Source organism: Papilio polytes, unplaced genomic scaffold (genome assembly GCF_000836215.1).
Source record: "Papilio polytes unplaced genomic scaffold, Ppol_1.0 DF824325.1, whole genome shotgun sequence".
NCBI classification, from domain to species: Eukaryota; Metazoa; Arthropoda; class Insecta; order Lepidoptera; family Papilionidae; genus Papilio; species Papilio polytes.
In genome coordinates, this window is record NW_013524879.1 from 983,232 (window position 1) to 1,008,434 (window position 25,203).

The following is a 25,203-nucleotide window of genomic DNA, read 5'->3' on the forward strand; positions in this document are numbered from 1 at the left end:
GGTGGCCGCTTGCTCGTTTGCCACCTTATATTATAAAAAAAAGTAATTTAAAATAAATTTAATCTTTATTATATTGTCCTGATTTTTTATTTTAGCTTGAGATTTGATAAAATTCAGTATAGAATTTTTTACTTTGTTATTTTTCAATCTACGTCAACTGCTTAGTATACATCAAAAAGGCACTAAATATATGAATTTCTTTTTAAACGAAACGTAAAGTTTTGCATGAGAACATCCGTACGGTTATTAGAGTTACGGTGATAAAAAGTCATGGGAGAATTAGTAATTAGGTAACCTAAATAAACTGCAACGTAGAAGAAGCTCTTAGTGTAGATTTGTATGAAATATTTACACTAAGAGTATACTAAAAAGACCACTCAACTCTTGAGTGCGACAGAACTCTAATCATTTAGTTTATTTTATTAGAAAAAAAGTCGTTTTATTTGTGTGAGTATGTTAAACTAACAGACGGAGAGAGAAAACTTTTCATTATCATCATGTCCCCTGCCTTATCCTACTCCCGTAGGGCGCTCCGGGTTTTCGTCCTCCAAAGCACTCTATCATCCGTCATCTCAGTCATCACTCCCTTCTTGATCATGTCACCTTTCACGCAATCCATCTCTTTCTATGTCTACCTCTACCGGTGTACCTCCACATTCATAGTAAGAAAACTTTTATAAGAGCAATTTATTTTGTCACAGATAAAACAATCTCCGAAATAAATCAAAACCACTATTATAAAAATATTTCAGATATATTGAAAACAAAGGAATGTCGAGGTGACGGCAAAAAATGGACGTTTTACGATTTGACTAAAATCGTTCGCTGCAGGTGGCATTGTAAAAACAACACCTCTAAGTCGTAAAACAATAACTTTTATTGTGGAATTTTTATTTGTAATATAAATCCCTAGGATATTAGTCATTTTTATTAATATACTAGCTATTTCCGTGCGACTTCATCCGCGTAAAATTATTATATTGTTAACATGTGTCAAATTATCAATTGTAAATGTCAAAATGACATGACATGATGACAAACCATGGCAACCTTGCATCCTTGATGTTGGCAGCAACTTATGGTCTCTTTCCCACATTAGGGTTTTTATCCAAAATATTTACCCCCTTAGTCTAATAGCGTGAAAAGAAATAGCCTAAAGCGTGACATAAGTGTAGGGCTTTTTGTTAAAAAAAGTATTATTCAAAAATATGCTGTAATTGCTGACATCTTAGGGAACAAAGAAGTGTGTGTTTACGCTATATTATAATAGTATAGATGCCTTTGGTGCGGTTACATTTTAAAAGTATAGAAAAAAATCAATTTGTCATTTTTAATACGACATTATTTCAGTTCTTAATTAAATTTCTACCACACTCCTTGTTCTAAAACTCGCTGAAGCACACAACTGTTGTACGATTGTCGATTGTCTTGCAGCCTTCAACAGTTTAGAGGACTCATAGGAACCAAAGCGACAAAACAGTGCGTTAGTTTAGTCAAAGGTGTGTACAAGCTTAAACTAGGTTCATCCATTCAAATTCAGTATTCAATAAATATACATTCATATGAGATATCGCATGCCCGCAATTCGATACGTTTGAATAGGCAGATGTGATTCGCAGATGGTCCATACTTTACTTTATAACGGTGATATGCCATTGTTGTACCGTAATTTGATTCGTAGTCTATGAATAAACATTAAAAGATTTCCAAATCGATTCTTTTAGATCGATTATCGCTACTAAAATACATTTAGATAAACATAATTAACTAATAATAAATTAGTAAGTTTTTTAAATATACAGACTTTTAATTTTTTAAGGCAAAGATCTGATGTCAATTCTGCCAAAAGTTTTTTTTTATAAGTAGACTAGTAATGGATCAGATTTTTATTCTTTGATGAAATAATTTAAAGGCAAAGGTATTCAGTCCATTCTGCCAAAAGTTTTTTTTATAAGTAGACTAGTAATGGATCAGATTTTTATTCTTTGATGAGATTATTTTAAGGCAAAGGTATTCAGTCCATTCTGCCAAAAGTTTTTTTTATAAGTAGACTAGTAATGGATCAGATTTTTATCCTTTGATGAAATAATTTTAAGGCAAAGGTATTCTGTCAATTCTGCCAATTTTTTTTATACCTTTATTAGTAATTGATCAGATTGTTATTATTCGATGAGATTGTTTTAAGGCAAAGGTATTCTGTCCATTCTGCCAATTTTTTTTTAATTCGTAGACTAGTAATTGACTGAATTTTTATTCTTTGACGAAACAATCTAAGGCAAAAGTAATCCATTCTGCCAAACACTTTTGTTTTAATTAACAATTTCACGTATAATTTGGCGTTTAAAAGTTCCGCCCCTTTTACACATTTTAATAGAGCTCTACAGATAATAATCGACAAATGACAGATGTCGACGCCATATTGCTGATGTGTGTTGCCAGTTATCTATTAGTTTAGATAAATTAATAATGTATTTTGTTTGATTAAAACTAATTCGAATAATTAACTCGTTAGTTAAAACTTAATCAAATTGACGTAATTATTACCAGTGGAATTCTAGTAAAAGTGTTCTTCATTGTATGGAAAAACTTGGTCCACAAGGAGTCCCTACTACAAGTTTCGGAATTCTTTTATGTCTTATTACGATATTCATAAACGTTAACTAATCTGTAAGAGTGCGTCTTAGTGTAGATTATGAGCAAACTAGACTCGTAACTGCTTATAGCATGAACGTCTAACGGACATATTCTGAAACGAATTTCAAACAATTTTACAGAAAATTTTAGTGGGATTATTTATTTAAGACTCTGTTGTTAAATGTCGTTTCACTACTCAACCTTGAGTGGACATTGAATTATCTAAGATTTTAAATGATTTACTTGTGTACTTGTCTAAACTATTATAAAGTGGAAAACTTTGTTTGATTGTAACGACTAGACTCAAAAACTACTGGGCCGATTTTAAAAATTTCTTTCACCGTAAGAAAGGTAATTTATCTGTGAGTAACATAGGCTATATTTTGTAATTACGTTTTATTATTTTTAAATTTAACGCGGACGGAGTCGCGGGCAAAAACTAATAAATCAAAAGCCTTCTTTTCAGTTAAAACCCAGTATAGGTTATATTTATCTACATAGATAGCTATAAAACTGAAATTTTATATTTATATTTCGTTCCAGCATCAAGTTATATTAGTCGAACTATATAGGCTTGTTATTCTCGGGTCATTTATGCTATGGTCTAGATTGATGTTGTCCCGACGCCTGTAATTTGGGGGAGCGCCCACTCTAGGCGCCGCTTTGACGCCGTCTGTTGCCATAACAACCGACGTATTTGCTCTGATAGCTATAGCCACCATGATATTTTACTTTATTAGGATAAAAGTAACGTTAACGCGAAAACGTCTTATAAACCGACTAGCTTTTACATGCGACTCCGTCCGCATAATTAAAATAAAAAAAGTCTATCTGTTTTTTCCGACTATTTTCGCATTTATAATATTACAAGCTGTTGCTCGCGACTTCACCCGCGTGAAATAAAAATGTAACCTATGTTACTCACTGATAACGTAGCTTTTTAATGGTGAAAAAAATGTTAAAACTGGCCTAGTAGTTTTTAAGTTATCTCAAAACATACACAAATACAAATCTTTCCATTTTATTACATTATTATCGATTGAGATGTAAGGCAAGCTACAGCCGTGAATTAACAGTAACGTAGCGAAAGAAAGGAATTTGAGGACAGAAATAGACTTTCCAGAGAATCATGGCGACCCTATTGATCGCCAAACGCGCGGAGAAAGTAGGGCGATGGTATTTAAATAGACGGCGGGAAAATTCGGAAGGATATCAATGTGATATGGAACATAAACGAATTACATACAGTTAGAAAGAAAAATTAAGGGCATACATGCCAGTAGCTGGCATACTTGCATGTAATTTAAATGTGATATTACTGGTTGTTAATAGTTCAAAAGTCTGACGTGATTGCACAATTTTTAAGTCGCGCTTTGATTTCTTATATCTTATGGAGGTGCGCACATTACTTGATTTTTAGTTATGCAACTAAACAGTTGAAGGCTGCGAAACAATCGACAATCGCAAAACAGTTATACGATAGTTTAGACAAAGATGTGCGCCCGCTCTAAAATCAGAGTGTTATGCATATTCGAAGTTTTTCACAGAGAAGTTATAAGCAGTTCATAAAATAATAGTCTTTACAATTTTACGGTAACATCTTCATACTAAATTTAGAACGTATTTCGTTACAAGAAATCTAAATAAAGTACGGGTGGGCAAAATTGTAACTACCTAATGCGTGATTGTTTTAACTTATAGGTTGATTCGCGAATTGTTAGTGGGTAGAATAATAATTGTAATTCTCATGAAGGGACACTGTAGGGCTGTCACCCTACTTTGAGTACAGTCGAGGAAATTTATTACCTACCCGGTTGAAACTCGTTATAATTTGCTGATAATTTTTGAGTACATATCTTCAAGTGAAGTAGGGTGGTGTAACAAATACTGGTATTTACGGTAAAGTAATAAAATTCAGTCCCCATTTAACAATAGGCTGTCTACAATAGCTTTAACTTAGCGTCTACCTTTAATTTTAATTGCACTGTGTCTGAGTTCACCGTATAATAAGTAACTAACGTCTACGACTGTGTTTTGTCATAGGTTTAATGTCGAATTGAAAGTTGGCAACCCTAACACAGGATATGACGTAATAAAGTTTAGCCGAATTTATCTTATGTTAATAGCATACGTGCCCTTCCGTAGGCGGTTTTATACTTGTATACGATTTCTTAATAGATTTGAACCCACATTGAAAAACAATGAAAATGTACGCATCGTACACGAAGAGGTAATTATACGAACTTATCTGGCCCGGGGAGTTACCGCGGTTGTCTGAAAATACGTTAAACTTCTAACCATAGACATAAAAGATATTTAAAACAACTAAACAAAGCTCATACTAGCTGTCTCAAGAAATATCAAAAGACTAGCTATGTGCGATTTCATCAGTATAAAATTGTTTTATTATTTACATGTGTCAGATTGTCAATTGCAAATGTCAAAATGACATGACATGACAAAACTTGGCAACCTTGCTTCCTTGATGTTGGCAACAACTTATGGTCTCTTTCCCACATTAGGGTTTTCCCCTAAGTATAATGGCGTGAAAATATATAACCTAAAGCGTGACGTAAGAGTAGAGCTTTTTATTGAAATAAGAATTATTCAAAAATATGCTGTAATTGCTGTCATCTTAGGCAACAAAGAAGTGTGTGTTTACGCTATATTATAATAGTATAGAAGTATAGATTAACAACTTAAATGGGTCTTAGTGTTGTGTACTACGTAAGCATATTTGTTTTTTTAATCGTACTAATTACAAACGTTTACGCAAAGTTGTACTTTAAACGGGAGCGTTCGATCGTGGCAATGTTGTTAGCGTTTATTAACAAGACTAGATTTGACTGCAAGAACTATGACAATAAATGTTACTAGTAACCGTAAGCCAGTGGAGGACTGTCCCCGTTTAATATGAACTACTAGCTTTCACCCTCGACGCCGTCCATGTGAAATTAAAAAAAAGCAAGTATTATATTTGTTCTACGAGACCATCCTTTATATCTGTCATATGCCAAATATCGAGGTCCGTTCAGCAATAAACTACAAACTCTAACAAACAACCTTCTAAACTTTCGCATTTATTATGTTAGTAAGATTAACTAGAAAGTGGTAAAGTCTACTTAGAGTATTGGAAAACATTTTGATAAGAATTCTCTTTACGGATTAAGGGCCCGATTCAAAAAGCAGTTATTTTAGATACCACATAGTTAGGAGGTTCCTGTCTTTGTCGAGACCCTGGTTGCTTGCTTTATCAAATTACATCAGAATACCTAATATAAAATTATAGGACTGGATCAGTATTGTCCTAAAGGTATGCAGATGAATGCGAAGTCAAGGCAGACGACTTGTATATTAAAACAATAATAAAATCTCATTGTTAAGGTTTTAACGCATTTCAATAAACCACATGTTAATCTGACAGCAGAAACGTGTACCTATGCGCTATTAAAACAGCTACAATGGCGCATTGGAATGCTACTGCATACTATAGTATAAATTACATAAGAATAAGGGCCTATCCCACTACTGGCTGATAGAGGCTCAGATAGCTTAAAAATAACGTCACTGTCAGATAGTTATCACATATTTTACACGTTGAATTGTTTTTAGACAATTTACAATTTGGTGGGACAGTCTCTAAGTACATAGTTATTGTTTATTTGAAAATATCACGGCAAAAACATTAATAAAAATAAAGATATTACCACTAATGTTTACTGCCCACTCCCGACTCCCGCATGAATTTCGATAGTATATTTATTCACCCCACCCTTAAGAACCCCTGTTTACCAATATAGTCAATATTACGACGCTTTGTCGAATTACCATTGTAACTCGAATTAAACTCGAATGAAATTCTGGTGTTATCTAATGCAATGAAATTCGATTTAAAATTCGAACAAAGCGGAATTTCAAAATAGACATTTTACTCTCGAATGCCAAGAATCCCATCTGCATTATCTCTGTTTTCTTAACATAATTAACACTTGTTCCTGTTTCTTTCAAAATATTGCGTAACTTTGTATTATTAGTAGCTATTAAAAAATGCAACAGAATTTTGATTACAATTAAGCACTACCTTCTATACTTTAACTGCCCAAATGATATTTTAAATTTTCAACCCATTTTTCATGTAATAATGAAATGCGATGTTTTTACACTTAATATTTATTATTTAACTAGCTGTTCCCCTGCGACTTCATCCGCATAATATTATGAAAAAAATATTTTATTATTAACATTTGTCAACTTATCAATAGCAAATGTCAAAATGACATGACATGACATGACAAACCTTAGCAATCTTTTTTTCTTGATGTTAGCAGCAACTTATGGTCTCTTTTCCACATTAGGGTATTTATCCAAAATATTTACCCCTAAGTTTAATGGCGTGAAAATATATATCCTAAAGCGTGACGTAAGTGTAGTGCTTTTTATTAAAAAAAGAATTATTCAAAAATATGCCGTAATTTCTGACATCTTAGGCAACAAAGAAGTGTGTGTTAACGCATTATTATAATACTATAGATACTTTTCATATTTAACACGACGACGAAGTACAATGTTTTTTTTTATAATCTTTCCTCTTATTTCTAAGTTTTTTACTATTGTCAATAACAATAACATTAGAGTACAACTAAATATATATTTATACTCTTCCATACTAGAATAAGTGTAAACTTTTCGAGTTATATTAGTAGTGGTCAATCATCTATTGTTGGCCGATGTTGGCCGTTATACGGAATTGGCCATGTTCGACACACTCCCGCATGTTAATTGTTATATCAATCGATTTCATTTGGCATCAAACAAGCCAATGCCAAGGCCAACAGACAATTGCTCTTTATAAATTGCTTGCAAACTATAGTTCCCAAGTGGCAATTCTTACGTTCCAATATCATTGACGTAATAATCAACAATCATACTAATATTATTAATTCGAAAGTTTGAATGGATGTTTGTTAGAGTTTGTAACTGAAACAACTGAATGGATTTCGTTGAATAGCATAGATGTAGATGATAGTCTGGAAGAATACTTTTTTTACTTGCTTTTTTTTAATTGCACGCGAACACAGTCGCGTCCAAAGGTAGTATCAATATAACATCTCACAATAGTGTAGATATACGTTTAATTTTTAATAGTAACAAGTGAAAAACTGACATCAGATCACATATCGTTACACGATAAAGAAGGAAGATGTAATATCTCAGCAGAGTGAAAGAGAGGCAAACACTTCGTTCAGTTTATGCTTAAAATTTAACGCAGAAAAAGCGACAACATCAAAGTGAAACAATCAACGGATCCGATCCAATAAGCTATTTATCAATGCAATAAAATAGAGACATGTATTGAACCCCAGCGGAAATGTGAAATAGCCAATTAGCTGGTTTAACCCTCGGATGTTTTGACAAGCTAGGGGCTGTCGGTAGTTAATAAAATTCCGACAATCGTTAAAGTGGCCAACTAAGCGAATTTGAAGGGCTTAATATTGCAATATTGAATGGTTCAATCGAAAAACCATTATCAAACTTTACAAAAAAAAATTTGAATGGATGTTTGTTGGAGGTAGTAGCCAAAACGGCAAAACGGATCTCGATGAAATTTGACGATGTAGTGGTTAGGCTGGAAGACCACATATGCTACTTTTTTTTAATTCACGCGGACGGAGTCACGGTCTAAAACTAGTTAATTATAAAACACACGAAACTGGTCGGTTACACTGAAGGTTGTCACGTTAAGTCGTGTTTTAAATTAAGTATTGTTTCATAATTTTCTTTAAGTTTTTCTTGACAGTAACATTTTGTAATATTAAACTGCTGGTGAGTCGGATTAAATAATATTTACGTCCATTGCTCCTTAACATCTAATTAAGACAAATACCAACCCGAATTACGTAATGAATGCAATCCAGCGATATTACCACGTTCAGATGCGTTCATCCCGTTCACACGTACATGGTTAGAGCAGGACGGGGGATTGTGTTAATTTTAAGCCGTTTATACTAATTTAGTCTCTTTAGTTATGTTTATCAGGGAATCATGCGGGTGTAAAGGTTGAGTACCAACTGTGGAATGAAATTTACACGTATATTTCTATACTATTATAATGAAGCGTAAACACACACTTCTTTGTTGCCTAAGATGTCAGCAAATACAGCATATTTTTGAATAATGCTTTTTTAAAAAGTTTACGTTACACTTTAGGCTAAATATTTTCACGCCATTAAATTTTTTTGGATAAAAACACTAATGTGGGAAAGAGACCATAAGATGCTGCCAACATCAAGGAAGCAAGGTTGCCAAGATTTGTCATGTCATGTCATTTTGACATTTGCTATTGGTAAAATTGATAAATGTAAATAATAAAATAAAACTTTCATAATTTCATGCGGATGAAGCCGCACGGGAACAGCTAGTATTAAAATAAATGATGAGGATGAAGTCCCCTAAAATTCACTTTTGCAAAAAGGTGAACGACCTGTATTTTCGTTTTGTAAAGTAATAAACTAACAACTTGATATTTACTGTTTTTTCTTAATAAAAACAGATTTATTTAATTATAAATATCTAAATACAAAGACAAAAAATAAGAATGTTAATTTATTAGAATTAAAAAACGCAATAAATACGTCATTTATTGGTTATTTCGACTTTAGGTTTCGGATAAAATATAGTCGAAATTATCTGAACCGAAACTGGAGAGTCATATATTTTATATGAAAAAAAAAAACAAAACAACTTTACATCTATTGAAAATCGTGAAACATAAATTACAACGCTTTCGATCCATAGTTAAACCATGAATAAAAGAAATACACTAAACGTCAATACATATATAATAGGTTGAAATGTGTTTTCAGAATTTCCAGTTACGACCGAACATAGTAAAGTCGAAAAAGATTTCAACTGAAAAACCTATTTCCAAATGTCCCACACACTAGAATATACAAGCAGTTTGCTTCGTGATCTCACCTTAAGAATATTCACGTATATTTTCTAACAATGAAATCCAATACCTACACTCATATTACAACGATATACAGAATCAAGCGTTTAAACTAGGGTCATCATTTAGTGACACAAGAGACATGACATTTGTTTCTAAGAAGTCGGCGAATAACAAACATTTACACCGGACGCTGATATACTTATCAGACCGCACGTAGTCTGACCTAATTTAGATTAGAACCTAATCTTACTAATATTATAAATGCGAAAGTTTAGATGGATGGATGTTTGTTAGAGTTTGTAGCCTAAATGGCTGAACGGATCTCCATGAAATTTGGCGTAGGTTTAGAGCATAATCTGGAAGAACACATAGGCTACTTTTTATCCCGGGAATAGTTACGGTTCCCGTGGGATTCATTAATTTAGTTTTTTAATGTTTACTCTATCATTCTGCAACGGTTCAACATATCTTATTTAAATTTGGCACAGATATAAAACAATGTCTGGAGTACACATGGGATAAGCTTCATCCCCGAGAAATGTCCGGTTCCCGAAGGATACGTAGCTTTTTGTAATTCTTACAGTTTGTATGTTTTCTAATACCACGCGAAAGAAGTCGCCGGAAACAACTCGTCATAACTAAAGGTACAAAACTGAATTTGGTACTAGCTGTTGCGACTTCATCCACGTGAAATTTACAATAACATTGCTTTCTAATGGTGAGAGAATTTTTAAAATCGGTCCAGTAGTTTTTGAGTTATTTCATCACATATGAAAATACCAATCTTTACTCGGCGTACGTTTTACGTGGCGTACCAAGTTTTCGTACTCCAAACAACTCTATCATCCGTCATCTCGGTCATCACTCCCTTGATCATGTCTCCTTTCACGCAATCCATACATCTCCTCTAATCATACCTCCTGTGTACCACAGTCATAACTTTCTTCTTGTTCTTATTTGATATATTGTTTCTCAAATATAAAACTACATTACTAAGATCCCTATAATGTAGGGTCTTTTTGGTTTTTTTTTTTACATTATAAGGTGGCAAATAAGCATACCATACCATACCATACCTTACCGTACCGACATACCATACCGACGGAGGAGATGCACACAAACAAGTATTTCCCCTTCCTATGCGTATCTACTATCAAATACACTTTCCTTTCCCATCCTTTCCTTATAAGAAACTAAAACTGTTTATAACTCTCCAAAACTAAACTTTAAAACTTTTTAATTACACAAAACAATTACAATTTAGACAAACGCACTAAACTCTGTATTACTCAATTTAAAAGTGACCCTTCAAATAATTTCCTAGTAATCGTACATCATAATTAACTAACACCCCACTCTATCCCCTCCATTTCCACTTCACGAGAAACGTTGATTCATTTGTTTGGAATGCGATATGCAGCTTGGGATTTTGTGAAAGGCAAATTTACTTTACAAAGCCGTTCGTATACTTCTTACGCACAAAATCTGTATTCGATATTTAAAATCGATCTTAAAATTCTTTTGTTAAATGTTGTCCTGAAGGATTCAGAGCCCTAAGTTAGAGATGACTCTCTATCTCTCTCCAACTCAGGTCCACTGCAAATTGACTTCACATATATTCGAATTTCTTCGCCGATATAATGACATTAAGATGTTTTCCTTCACCGTAAGAACTTCAGATAAAGTTTATATGATCATCATCACTAGCTAAGTAAGGGTGACTAGGCAATAGTCAACCAGGCTGGCAAAATGCAGGTTGGTTGACTTCACACATATCTTTGAATTTCTTCGCCGATATGTGCAGTCATCATGATGTTTTCCTTCACCGTAAGAACGTCGGGTAAATTATGTACATGTCACATTGGTACCAAGGGATTCGAACCCAAGAAATGTAGATTATAAGTCAAGTAATTAACCACTAAACCACCGACGCTCTTAGAACGTAACTAGTTGAAAAAACATCCACATTACATACACAAAGTCACACAATCTTTCTTCTAAACAATTTATCCATCATCGATACTATATTTAAAAAGCTGTGAAGATGTAATGTTGAATGACTTAACTGTTTGAAACGTATCTTAACTTGTTACTTAACCATAATTAAGTGCAAGAGTATAGATGGATGGTTTGTTTCTTTTATACGACTAAAACGCCTTAATAAATCTCGATGGCTACTTATTTGTGTACCGATACCGATGTCATGAAGAGGAAAGATTTCTATTTTTGTATGTATTGAAATAACTCAAAAACTACTGGGCCGATTTTAAAAATTCTTTCACCGTTAGAAAGGTAATTTAAATGTGAGTAACATAGTATTTTTTAATTTCAGGCGAAGTCGCAAGCAGTAGCTAGTATTTTATATGAGAGAAATGAATTGTTTATTATGTGGGCGTCACAGCCATGTTATGCTTTAATAAAATGTAGTCTTTACCTCTTATGTTTTCTTCCAATTTGCACAGAAAAACCTTACCAATATGGCCGTCGCGTGGTCGAGCTAATGCAACACCCTTATTTTTGACATCCGACTACTATCCGATTATTAACATAACAAGCAGAATTACGACATTTTAAAACCACGACATATTTAAATAATGTTTAGGATCACAATTACAAAGCTTATCGTTATTTCAAATTATGACAGATGGTATTGATTTATAGCACAGACTAAATAACCTTCAAGAATACAGAATACATCAAAATAGTTAAAAAACTAACAATTAGGACTGAACCATATTCCCAGCTAAGAATAATATAATATGTCGTCGCTTTTGTAGCATCTTCCTTTGACTATTTCCTGTTTTAAATAGTTAATCTGACAAGGGTTTGAACCCTTACGCCTCATTACCCCTCTAATGTAATCCTTGGCAGTCGGTAGAATCGATAACCGCTTGTTTATTGTTTTAACGTTTCACTTTAATTTATATAATTTAAATTGGATATATGGTTTGAAAAATAAAGTTTTTAAAGCTTTAGTTATTCGTTAGTATGTTCGATAACTTCATGATATTCAAAACAACGTAATATCAGTTTTACTTTGAAACTTGGTTCAATCCTAATGAGTCACTAGGTAATAACAAAACAAATAGGAAGCCAGGAACGCATCATATTAAATCCTTAGGTTTAGATAGACGAATGGTACTAAATATCTCCAAAACAAATCATTGTTTCTCGCTGAAAGAACAAAGTCTGGAAGAACAGATAGGCTAATTAAGAAATAACAGCGTAATCATTGTAAGAAAGAACCAAACTAAAATAAAGTGTTATTCCTTAGTAGTCTTCGTAATAAACATTACAATTCCGAAATTAGGATATATGGTGCGTTATTTCTGGTAATTCTCAGGTCAATGTTATTTCGCAATTAATTTAGGTGCGTGAAACATTTCGCGCACTCTTATTAGTCGAATGGTTTCTACTACATTTTAGTACTGATATTTCAGCCGAATGGTAATATAATTTCAAGGGTAATATAATTAATATTAATTGCTGTTAATAAAAGGAAATGATGTATTTTTGCTATTAATGTATAACATTTTAGTTTAATGGTTCACCAAGAAATGTTTGTAGTTTCAAGCTTTCGCCCGCGACTCCGTCCGCGTGGGATTAAAAAAAACGAAAGTGAGTAGTCTATGTACTCTTCCAGACTATCCTCTACATCTATACCAAATTTCATCGAGATCCGTTCAGCCGTTTAGGCTACAGACTCTAACAAACATCCATCCATCTAAACTTTCACATTTATAATATTAATATGAAAGCTGTTGCTCGCGACTTTGCCCGCGTGAAGTTAATAAGTAAAACATAGCCTATGTTACTCAGATAACATAGCTTTTTTATGGTACAAATTTTTGAAATCGGTCATCAATCGAACATTAAAAGAATGAAATTAAATTGGCTTCAAATACTGGCATAGTTTTAAAAATAAACATCCAAATAGCTTTTACCCGCCACTTCATCCGCATAGAATTTAAAAATGAAGTAGCCTGTGTGTTCTTCCAGATTTTTCTTTACATCAATACCAACTTTCATCGAGATTCGTTCATCAGTTTACACTACAAACTTTAACAAACATCACATTCGCATTTATATTTACAAAGTTAAACTTGCTATTAAATCTAAAAATAAATCGATTGGTTTTCTAACTGGCAACACATTTCGACAAACGTCAAACCCCCACAACGCTGAACACGTGCGAGCCGCCATCTTACATAGAACTGTCAGAGTTATACTAATTAGTTTAGTGTTATCGGTTAACGGTAGGAGTTGAAAGGTTCATATCCTTTTTTTATCTTTAGTTTTTTATTTGTGTTATTACAGGTATTGGGGTTTCAATTGCTCCTAATTTATTGTAGGAAAAAATCTTTGAATTAACTTTTTAGTATTGGATATTTGAGGTTATAAATTTGAATGCATTATAAGATTGATTTTCTTTTAAAATAATGGAAAAATACTACTCGTCTTTTATGATGTTTTTGCTTGTACTTAAGCCTTAAATATGAACAATGATAAATGCAATTATCTGTACTAATATTACCAGTATTAGAGGAAAAATTTGTTTTTTTGTATGTAATGAAATACAAAAACTACTGGACCGATTTCAAAATTTCTTTCACTATTAAAAAGCTACGTTATCAGTGAATAACATAGGCTATGTTTTTTAATTCCACGTGGGCGAAGTCGCGAGCAAAAGCTAGTAATAAACCTTTCAAAGTAATACAATTTCTACTACACTTCGTACATCGATGGAACGTGTGAGACAAAGGCCGAAAAAAACTGGTTAAACCTCGGTTCTCTGTTTACGTTACGGCCGCTTATAATTTATTTTTTAACCGGTGATTAGTCATTTTGACGGTAATATTGTTTAGTCTACCGCAGCTGCGAGGGGTGCCGTAAAAGTTCTATATGTCGCTTGTTATTGAAAATTTACAATTGACTTTTTTTTCAAGTACACATTATAAAAATGATTTAACCAAACTCACGATGATATAAACGATTTGTACAAATCTTACTTCATTATAAATGCGAAAGTTTAGATGGTTGTTTGTTAGAGTTTGTAGCCTAAACTGCTGAACGGATCTTGATGAAATTTGGTACAGATATAGAAGATAGTCTGGAAGAACACATAGGCTATTTGCATTTTTTTTTGTTCCGCACAGACGGAGTCGCGGGCGAAAGCTAGTCTTATTATAAATGCGAAAGTTTAGATGGATGTTTGTTAAAGTTTGTAGACTAAACTGCTGAGTGGAACTCACCGAAATTTGGCATAGATACAGAGAATAGTTTGGAAGAACACATAGGCTATTTGCATTTGTTTTTTACTTCCATAGAGACGGTGTCTCATGCGTGCGTAGACCTAGCGGGAGATGGAAGGCATAATTATCCTCTTTTTGACCGACTTCCCAAAAGAAGGAGTTACTCAATTCGTCTGATGTTCTTTTATTTTTTTTTTCCTCAAAAAAGTCAAATCAAATGCGTGCAATGAACCTTTATAATCTAAATGGAAGTGATCAATGACGTCGAATTTAGTAATATCATTCCCTGTAACACTTCAAAATACCGAATTAAACGTCTTTGTACAAACGTTTAAGTAACGTGGTAAAACGTACAAAACCTTTACACGATGCTGCATGTCTAAAAATACATCACCCTTTCTCTACCATACGACTTTCGGTGTCATAAAGCGATTGACGCACAGATATTTATATTGGAATTTAACGAAGCATTTGCTTCTCCGCAAATCTTCCACACATAACTCTGCACATATATTGGTTAATATTCAACAACTATGATCGTCCTATATCTGTTGCTAACTAACTTTAGCCCGCGACTCCGTCCTCGTAGAATTAAAAAAAAAAACAAAAGTGAGCCTATGTGTTCTTCCAGACTATCCTCTACGTCTACAACAAATTTCATCGAAATCCGTTCAGCCGTTTAGGCTACAAACTCTAACAAATATCCATCCATCTAAACAATCACATTTATATTAGTATGATATAATTCAAAATGTATTCAGTTATAAACAGTCCTTAATTCTACACTAAAAAGAGCCCTTAGTGACGTTAAAGATATGAGAATAAACGTTCCTTAAGGTAAGTTATTGACGTCCCAGAATTCTGTTTAACAATAACATCGTATTTAACTTTAGACCGAATGCGTCAACATGACTGGGCTTTGATAAAACCTCTATAGTAAAACCAGTCATTCCAACCTTGATCAGCACTTTAAAATATTTATTATAGAATGCAAATATAAACATCTCTGTGCCGTGAAGATCCAGTTTACATTTGTAAAACAAAAGGGCACAAAGTAAATGCGAAATACAGCCTGTAATAGATTTAGATACCTAACAATATAGATTTAAAGATCAATTTTGAGATACCGTTTGGACTGTGGCGTTAATTTTTTTCTTTTATAAACTTGCGGTTTGATCTGCTGTTGGATACAAGGGTTTATGATTTATAATGTGAGGAATAACACATTTCTATATTTAACAAGAAGTATATTTTTAAGAATGCTGATGTCGTGTTATTTTAATAGCTATGGGTAAATTAGATATGACATTCTGTCGGGATTAATAATATTGGTCTAAATTTAGATCCCTGTGGGACGCCAACTTATATGTGAAAATATTTATTGTTTATATAATAATTTCTTTTATATATTGCTTTTATATTTATTTAAATATACACTCTAGTGAATGTATATTTTATTTTTTAATAACAATGTATTTAAATTGATTTTTCAATGTCTTACCGTGTACAATGCGTTTTAAAAGTCAATGACGATCGTTTGTTGTAATAATAAAACTTCAATGTTATAATTTAATGATAATAAAGAAGATATCGAAGTATTTTAGCCGCACCCAAATGCCCTTAATGGACGTCCATTAATATTCTTTAGTAGGCATTACCCAAAACTTATTTCGCGGTAACGAATTTCAGACCATAATTTAGGGATATAAATTATTGTAGTTAATGAAGATTTCTGATTTAGAGCGGGCACACCTTTGAGTAAACTATCGCACAAGTGTTGTACGATAGTCGATTGTTTAACCAATTTAACTGTTTTGTTTGCACAATTAATAACCGAGAAGTGTGCGCACCTCCATAACTCATAGGAATCAAAGCGCGACTACACAGTTGTGCGATTTGTCAAAAGTGTTTGCACAAGTCTACTTCCATATGAGATATTAAAATAGATTGGTGTTTTTACCGTAAAATAAATAGAAGAAAATTTCTATACAACTTAGACATTATTAACTAAGATTTATTTAAGTAACAAGTAAAGGCTTTTTAAAAACTGTTACATGAACTTGAAACTATCATACTAATATATAAATGCGAGATATTATTTGCTTGAAAGTAAATCTAACTAATATTATAAATACGAAAGCTTAGATGGATGGAGCGATGGATGTTTGTTAGAGTTTGTAGCCTAAAAGGCTGAACGGATCTGAATGAAATTTGGCACAGATGTAGAGCAGAGTATGGAAGAACACATAGAGTACTTATTTTTGTTTTTTTTAATACCACGCGGACGGAGTCGCGGGTGAAAGCTGGTATCTAATAAACAGCTGAACTGATCTCAATTTCGAATAGATTCGCGGACGGATCCTCGGACAACAGCTAGTAAAACATAAAAATCAAATACAACCATTAAATGTACTATGTATTACTAACAACCACACATTTATTTAAAAAATTGTAATGTAAATACGAAAAACTAATTCACACTTCACCATTCCACACGACAAAAGCGAGCTAACTCGACGTGAGATATTTACTTGTATATTGGCCGTGGATGTGTTTATGCAATAAGATCTTGTTTACCTAATAACCCTATATCTTAATACAAACATTTCCACTATCATAAACATATCCAACACGTAAACACCATAAGGTTAACCCATACAATAATCTTACTAATATAAAATTTAGATTACTGGATCGATATAAAAGTACAAAACAGCTTGACGGATAACAAAAGCACAGACTTCTGAAAGAACGTTACGTGGCCTGTCCCACTACTGGCTGATAGAGGCTCAGATAGCTTAAAAATGACGTCACTGGATAAGGTAACAAAATCCGATATTTCCGATAGTTTTATACGTTGGATTATTATCTGACAATTCACAAGAATTATAGGACACTAGCTTTCGCCCGCGACTCCGTCCGCGTACTATTTAAAAAAACAAAAATGAGTAGCCTATGTGTTCTTCCTGACTATCCTCTACATCTATGACAAATTTTAGCGATACTCGTTTAGCCGTTTAGGCTACAAACTCTAACAAACGTCCATCCATCCATCTAAACTTTCACATTTATAATATTAGTAAGAAGTAAGATTTACAAGAAAAGTGTCAGTCTTACCAAATTCTTAAATTGACTGATAACAATCCGACGTATAAAATCTGTGATGGAAATATCAGATTTTGGCACTCTATCTGACAGTGACTTCACCTTTAAGCTATCTGACACTCTATCAGCCAGTGGTGGGAGAGGCCCATACTCTACTTACTCTATTACTCATGTTATCGAAGTCACGGGCTAAATTTAATTTTATAATAAAACTTAACTTGCAAAAAACTAAAGGAAACTTGATATAACTATAGACGTTATCATATGACGCAATATTTTCGAGTTCGTACTCGTTTGAGTAAATTCGTTCACGTTACCAATACCCTTACCAACGTAACTCATGCGCAATTCGATTTAGAATCTAACCTTTTAAGAGCGTAACTAATGCTGATGTTGCAATTTACTTAAAAACGCTCCAATTTCATAATACTTATAGCAATGTATTCGATTTTCGTAATCACCTATTTAATATCGACAAAGTACCTCTGTACTCTGTCTGTACCTCTTCCATACATACTGCCTGTCATATCTATAATTTAATTCTAAGCGTATCTTCTTTCACTCTATATTTATTAGGTCTTCTATATTCGTGAATTAATAGTAATCTTACTAATGTTATAAACTAGCTATTACTGGCAACTTCGACTACGTAAGATTTAAAAATAATAAAAAACGTTGCCCGTGTTACTCAGCGATTATGTAGCTTTTAAATAGTGAAGGTATTTTTGAAATCGGCCCATTAGTTTTTGACTTATTTCAATACAAAGAAAAATACAAAACTCTCCTTTATAATATTAGTATAGATGTGTTTGTATGGATGGATGTTTGTTAGAGTTTGTAGCCTAAACTGCTGAACGTATGTTGATAAAAGGCATAGATGTAAAATATAGTCTGAAAGAACACACACTACTTAATATATGCTAAAATAAATATATATTATAAAGAGGAAAGATTTGTATTTTTGTACGTATTGTAATAACTCAAAAACTACTATGTCGATTTCATTCACCATTAAGCAACGTTATCAGTGAGTAACATAGGCTATGTTTTTTATTATTTTTTTAATTCCACGCGAGAGAAAACGCGAGCAACAGAAGAATATATCCCTTATGAAGGGTCACCACAGTATGTACTGCTCCATACATCTCTATCAGCCATATCTGAATCCACTCCTTTCTTAAGCATATCCTCTTTCACACAATCCATACTTTCTTCGGTCTTCCTCTTCCTTTGTAGCCATCCACATGTTAACACTTTCTGGTTTATGTCCCCATCGTCTCGTCGCATAACATAAGTAACCTACAAAAGTACTAATCGTAAACTTACAGTAAACATTCGTAATCAATGTTATTTAATTCTTGATAAGAATAATTAAGTAACTCTTCCGTTTACATTTTTTATGATAAAATTTAAACATTGATAAGATGAAGTCTAATTAAAAATCTTACAAATAACTTAACTTGGAGTATTACTTAAGTCAGTGTTTCTCAGAGTGGGCGATAACTTTTGAAACCTAGAGAGGGGCGTTATAGGGCCCAGAAAAAATTGGGGGCGATGATATGGGTTAGGGGGACGATAATATGTAATTTCATTTATTTTATATAGCATTTTAAACTTGAGTAAAATTGTATAAAAACGGGGGGCGCTGAAAGATTGATTTTCAAAGGGGGCGGTAAAAGAAATAAGTTTGATATACGCCGATTTAAGTAAATTACTAATATTATAAATGCGAGAGTTTACATGGATGTTTATTAGAGTTTGTAGCCTAAATTACTTAACGGACGATGATTGTCATAGATGTAGTCTGGAAGAACACATAGGCTACTTGCTTTTGTTTTTTTTTATAATATAAGGTGGCAAACGAGCAAGCGGCCTGAATCCATCGAAATGGAAAGCGACCGCTGCCCATAAACATCCGCAATTACAGATGCGTTGCCTACCCTTAATTGACGAAGGATACGCACATAAAGAGGACATTTCCTCTTCCTATGCGTCTCCTCCACCGTCACTTTTCCTTCCCATCCTTTCCACTTAAGATAAGGGTGGAAAGGGAAACGGACTAAAATTAGTTTTTTTTTAGTCTACCCACCATGGTCGCGGGTAAAAGCAATTAACTTTAATCATTATGCAACATTTATAAGTAAAAAAAAACGCGTGTTTACCTAAACATTGTCTAATTGTATTCTTGCTTAAAAAATTATTTTGCCATTGAAACGTAACTCCAATATTACTCGTATTTCTATATTAAAACATTTGACCTACAATTACAAAGTTACTTACGTAAGTACGACTAATACAAACAAAACGTCAAAGTTTACACAATCTGTGGTGTTTATTTGACAGTCAGTCAACATTCAAATACCATTGTATTGGGAACAAGGTCACAGTATTCTGTGACTTTGTTCTTCTGAAAAAACTTAAAATGGACTTGAAATTGAGAAATTACAAATATGAGTCGTTCAGGCTATACATAAACCAAAACCTTACTTATGTTGATGTTAAAAACCATTTTTGTAACTGTAAGTAGCCTATGTCTTCTTCCAGACTATTCTCTACAACTATGCCAAATTTTAATGAGATCCGTTCAGCAGTTTAGGCTACAAACTCTAACAACTTTCGCATCATACTTATATTAAAAATGCCAAAGTTGTTTGTTAGAGTTTATAGCCTAAACGTCTGAACGGATTTCGATGAAATTTGGTACAGATGTAGAGGATAGTGTGGAAGAACACGTAGACACTTTTTTTTAATCCCACGCGGAGGGAGTCGGGAGCAAAAGCTAGTTTACAATATTAGTAAGATTTTATCTTCCTATAGAATACGTGAACAGATTGTCGCAAATATTTTTTGTAAGTTTTCTAAAGACTCTAAAATTCCAACCTAAATACGCTTATCGTTCAACTTTTATCTATGTTATGTAAGAAAAGTACAGATTTCAGATAACATTATCAAGAGATTTAGAAGTTTACCAAAAATCTGTCGTCCTACTTTTAGAGTATATCTGTCTGGTACAGGCCAATAAAGAGAGTTTTAGTACGTAGTCCAAACCATGGCATTAAAAAGAATAATAATGAATAAAAGTTTATGAGTTTCTTTTTTCTACGTGTCTTCAAATCCACGTTACCTTCCCATCCTTTCCGTATAGTAAAAAGGTTGGGAAGGAAAAGGGACTAAAGTGATCCTCCGGCACCAACTCATCAGACTGTAAGCAGAATTGCGCCCACTTCACGCCTGTTTTCTGTGTGGTCATGTATTACACAGGGCGAGCCGACACTACAGTGCGAAGATGATAAAGCGGGCTCAACTACTGTTACTGTCTTCGTTACTGATTAAAAAAACATAAATCTCCATTTTTAGTGTAGATTTTACAAGGAGTGTAAATACCTACGCTCACGGGCGTTTTTATAACGCGCGTTATAAAAGCGTTAAAATAAAACATATGCATTTCCATGTTCATATGCGGTTTTAAAATGTGACTTTTTTCAGTGTTGCAATATGAACACTAGGTAAACGAAATAAGAGTGATTTTAAAGCATACAAGAGTGTAAAATCGCGCCTCTATGCAGGTTAAAATTGTTATCACTGTCACATTATCTTGAAATTCGCAACAAAATGTAGGTGAGAGATAATATGTGAGAATTGGCGTGTTTGCAAAGAAAGTGCAAATATTGATTCATACATTGAATATTTCACAGATGTTAATTGAAATTTTGAAAGTTGTGAAATTTTGCAAACTAGATTACGATGAAAGAAATGATTAACAATAGAGAAATACAAATTTAGAGGTTTCTAATGTGATGGAAACAAACACATTTGACAGACATCCCAAAAGAAGGAGGTCAATTCCTCTGTATATTTTTATGTGTGTTACGGCATACCGCCGCTAGTGGACCGATGTTGAAAATTATTTTATATCCGAAAGATAGTGCTTGCAAGTGGGTCCCATATTAATGTTTAATTTTTCGTATCAGTTTTAGAGCCATGCGAAGCTATCGGTTGCCAGCGTCAAATTTATAATCCCATCCAACAAAGATCCAGTTAAATATAAAATTCTTTTCGTCTATACTAATATTGTAAAGAGGAAAGATTTGTATTTTTGTTTGTATTGAAATAACTCAAAAACTACTAGACCGATTTACATTCTTGCACCATTAAAAAGTTACGTTATCAGTAACATAGGCTTATATTTTTATTATTTTTTCACGCGGGTGAAGTCGCGAGCAACAGCTATCTCTTTATACATCCATTTGGTTTCACAAAAACTTGATAGCAAGCATATCCTTACATTGCGTGCATCGAGTCCATTTTGTGTCCCCGAAATTTACAAGAATCACTTTCATTCGTGACGCAAATGACAAATGGATGCGGTATCTACATTTATTACATCGATAGTAATATTTTTAAGTGTTAAGTTTCTTATTGGAGATAATTTTATAGTACTTTACGTAAATGTACATTTTATTTACACAATTTATTTCGTTTTAATATGTCAATAAGATGGATAAAAATACTATGAAGTCGTTTAAGATTATCTTCTTACATTTATTTACTTTTAGAAAACATCTAAAAGTTACAGCTGTCGTTATAAATAACTACATTTTCTTTTCTATCTAAAACCAGTCGGCTTCAATTACTAAGTATATGATATTTATTGTAATTAGGTCTTAGCAAATGAGTCTCCCGAGTAGACTAGGGTATAACCTGGCCCTTCTCCACCCTAGTAAAATCAAAAAAATATAGAACATAAAAATCTTCTCTATGTTATTCACTGAAAATATAGCTTTTTATTGGTGAAAGAATTTTTGATATCGGTCCAGTAGTTTTTGAGTTATTTTAAATACAAATCTTTCTTCTTTTAAAAAAACAGTATAGATATAAAACTACGCTAAATAACAAACTATTAATGATAGCCCTTAGACCTAGCTTAGACTATTGTCTGACGATGCCTATGGGAATTAAATCTATACTCCATGTTCTAAATTACATGTATTTGGACAAATTTCTAACGACTTTCCATAAGTGTAACTATCCCACACGAGTGACACAAATACCCGTTATATTTCATATTATTTGCACATGCATGATATAAACTAATAATGCAGGCTTGCACCACATGTGCATCAAATAGGTTGATGCACTCGACATTTGAATCGCACGCTATGCAGCTGTGGTTAGACACTAAAATTATATTAAACACTAGCTGTTGCGACTTTGTCCACATGCAAAAAATATAGCCTATACACGGCGATAACGTAGCCTTCTAATGGTGAGAGATTTAATTTTCTTCTACTACATTCTTTTAGAAATAATGCCACATCCAAACTTATTTATAACTCTCTGACAATTGAAATATTATTCAACGTTGGTAATGAACTGGTAATTAATTTGAAAAGGTCTTTGACCTCTGTTTTCGGGTGTGTCTGTATTGATTTTTTGTGCAGTCGAAAAAAAACTATAATAAGAACAACTAACTTCACAACTGCAGAAACCATCGTGGCTGAAAACCAATCACCTTTGTCCAACAGGTGGCCAACATTGTAAAAACAATTACATTATTATCAGATGTCAAAGAGTAACCAGCTGTCAAAACTCTAAATAGAAGTACATATTAAAACACTTTCGACACTCCAATCATCCAATTACAATGCCGTACACGGAACATACATAAAAACACACACGTAGAGTATTAAATTAAGCAGTATTATATAAAATTACCGTTATATTGAATGTAGTAATGACGCCAAATCAAACGTCAGCCGGAGGCAGGTAACGGAACGTCAAAATTGATTAAAAAGACGATGTCTATGGTCTTCATTATTAGAGCACGCGCAACTTTGGCTATCGCATAACTGTTTAGTCTTGCTTTGATTCCTATGAGCACACAACTCGATTTTTAGTTGTGCAACTAAACAGTTGAATTGGAAGCGAAACGATCGACAATCGCACAACAGTTGTACGGAGGCAAACTGCGCTCACTCCCAATATTGACTGCGTATTACTGACTAGCTGTTCGCGTGCGTCTTCACCCGCATGAAATTATAAATTTATTGTTTGCATTTGTTAAATTATCAATAGCAAATGTCAAAATACCAATTACCTTACTATGGCAATCCTTGATGTTGGCAGCAACTTATAGTCTCTTTCCCACATTAGGGTTTTATCCAAAATATTTACCCCCTAAGTTTAATGGCGTGATGATATATAGCTTTTAGCGTGACGTAAGTGTAAGGCTTTTTATAAAAAAAAGAATTATTCAAAAATATCTTGTAGCTGAGATCTTAGGCAACAAAGAAGTGTGTGTTTACGCTTTATTATAATAGTATAGAAAAAATATTTTGATGTTCGTATATTGGAAACAAGTTAAAATTAGTTAGTTGCTATTATAAACATAACTGCATTAAAAAATAATGAAAAAATTGAGTATCTGCCTAAAAAAATGATGGCAGAAAAAATAAAACTTTTGGCAGAAAAAAAAATTATTTACTGTCACCCGTTACGAATTTAATCTATGGCCTCGAATAGAACTAGTTTTTCATAGACAAAAAATGTGTTTTAAAGTCTTTAGCTGAATAAATTATAAAAAAATTAGCATTGTAGTCTATGGGCAGTTGAAGGTGTAATTTGTTTGATTTGTTAAGGGCTTAAGTAAGTCAGGGATTTTTGTTATTTAAGTAACACTTTATTAACATATTAATATAAAGAATATTGGCTATACTGCGTATTGTGTAAGAGTTTATAGCGATTTCTAAAACAATTTTAACGCAAATCTAATTGAGATGCTTGTTTTATCGGTAAATTTAGTTAGCCTTGAGTTCAATCTGGATTTAAAGTCTGTACTCAGCTAGCCGATATATATTTTCACAGATTTCTTACAAAGAAACCAGGGCTGTCAAACAGATAAAATTTATCTTAATTCTACGGTTTGTGACAGCCCTGATTTAATATTTTTTCATATACATTTACTTTACAATTATATTCAGCCTTCTCATACGTCTACGACACGAAAAAACAACAGACATCCGACGGTTTTTGCTCTATGTTTACGACTGGTAACAGAAATTTTTTTATTGGATGTGTAGACTAGACAAAAGTATTATTCTGATATGTACCGTAAACATTTGAATTAAAATTGTACTCTACTTGACTCAACCGATAATTGTATTTTTTACTTGAAACTTTTTATACGAATTTGACTAGCAAATTCAGTCAATGACCTCGTTACGACTCGATAATTTGGAGATCGTGCCAAAAATCTAAATC

At 33.1% G+C, this 25,203-nt stretch overlaps 1 protein-coding gene across 1 annotated transcript in view; it reads right to left on the bottom strand.

Annotated features, from left to right (window-relative positions):
- LOC106099848 (protein amalgam-like) overlaps nucleotides 1–25,203 on the bottom strand; it is a 120,610-nt gene that overhangs the window by 76,650 nt on the left and 18,757 nt on the right. The gene's annotated exons all lie outside the window — the stretch shown is intronic.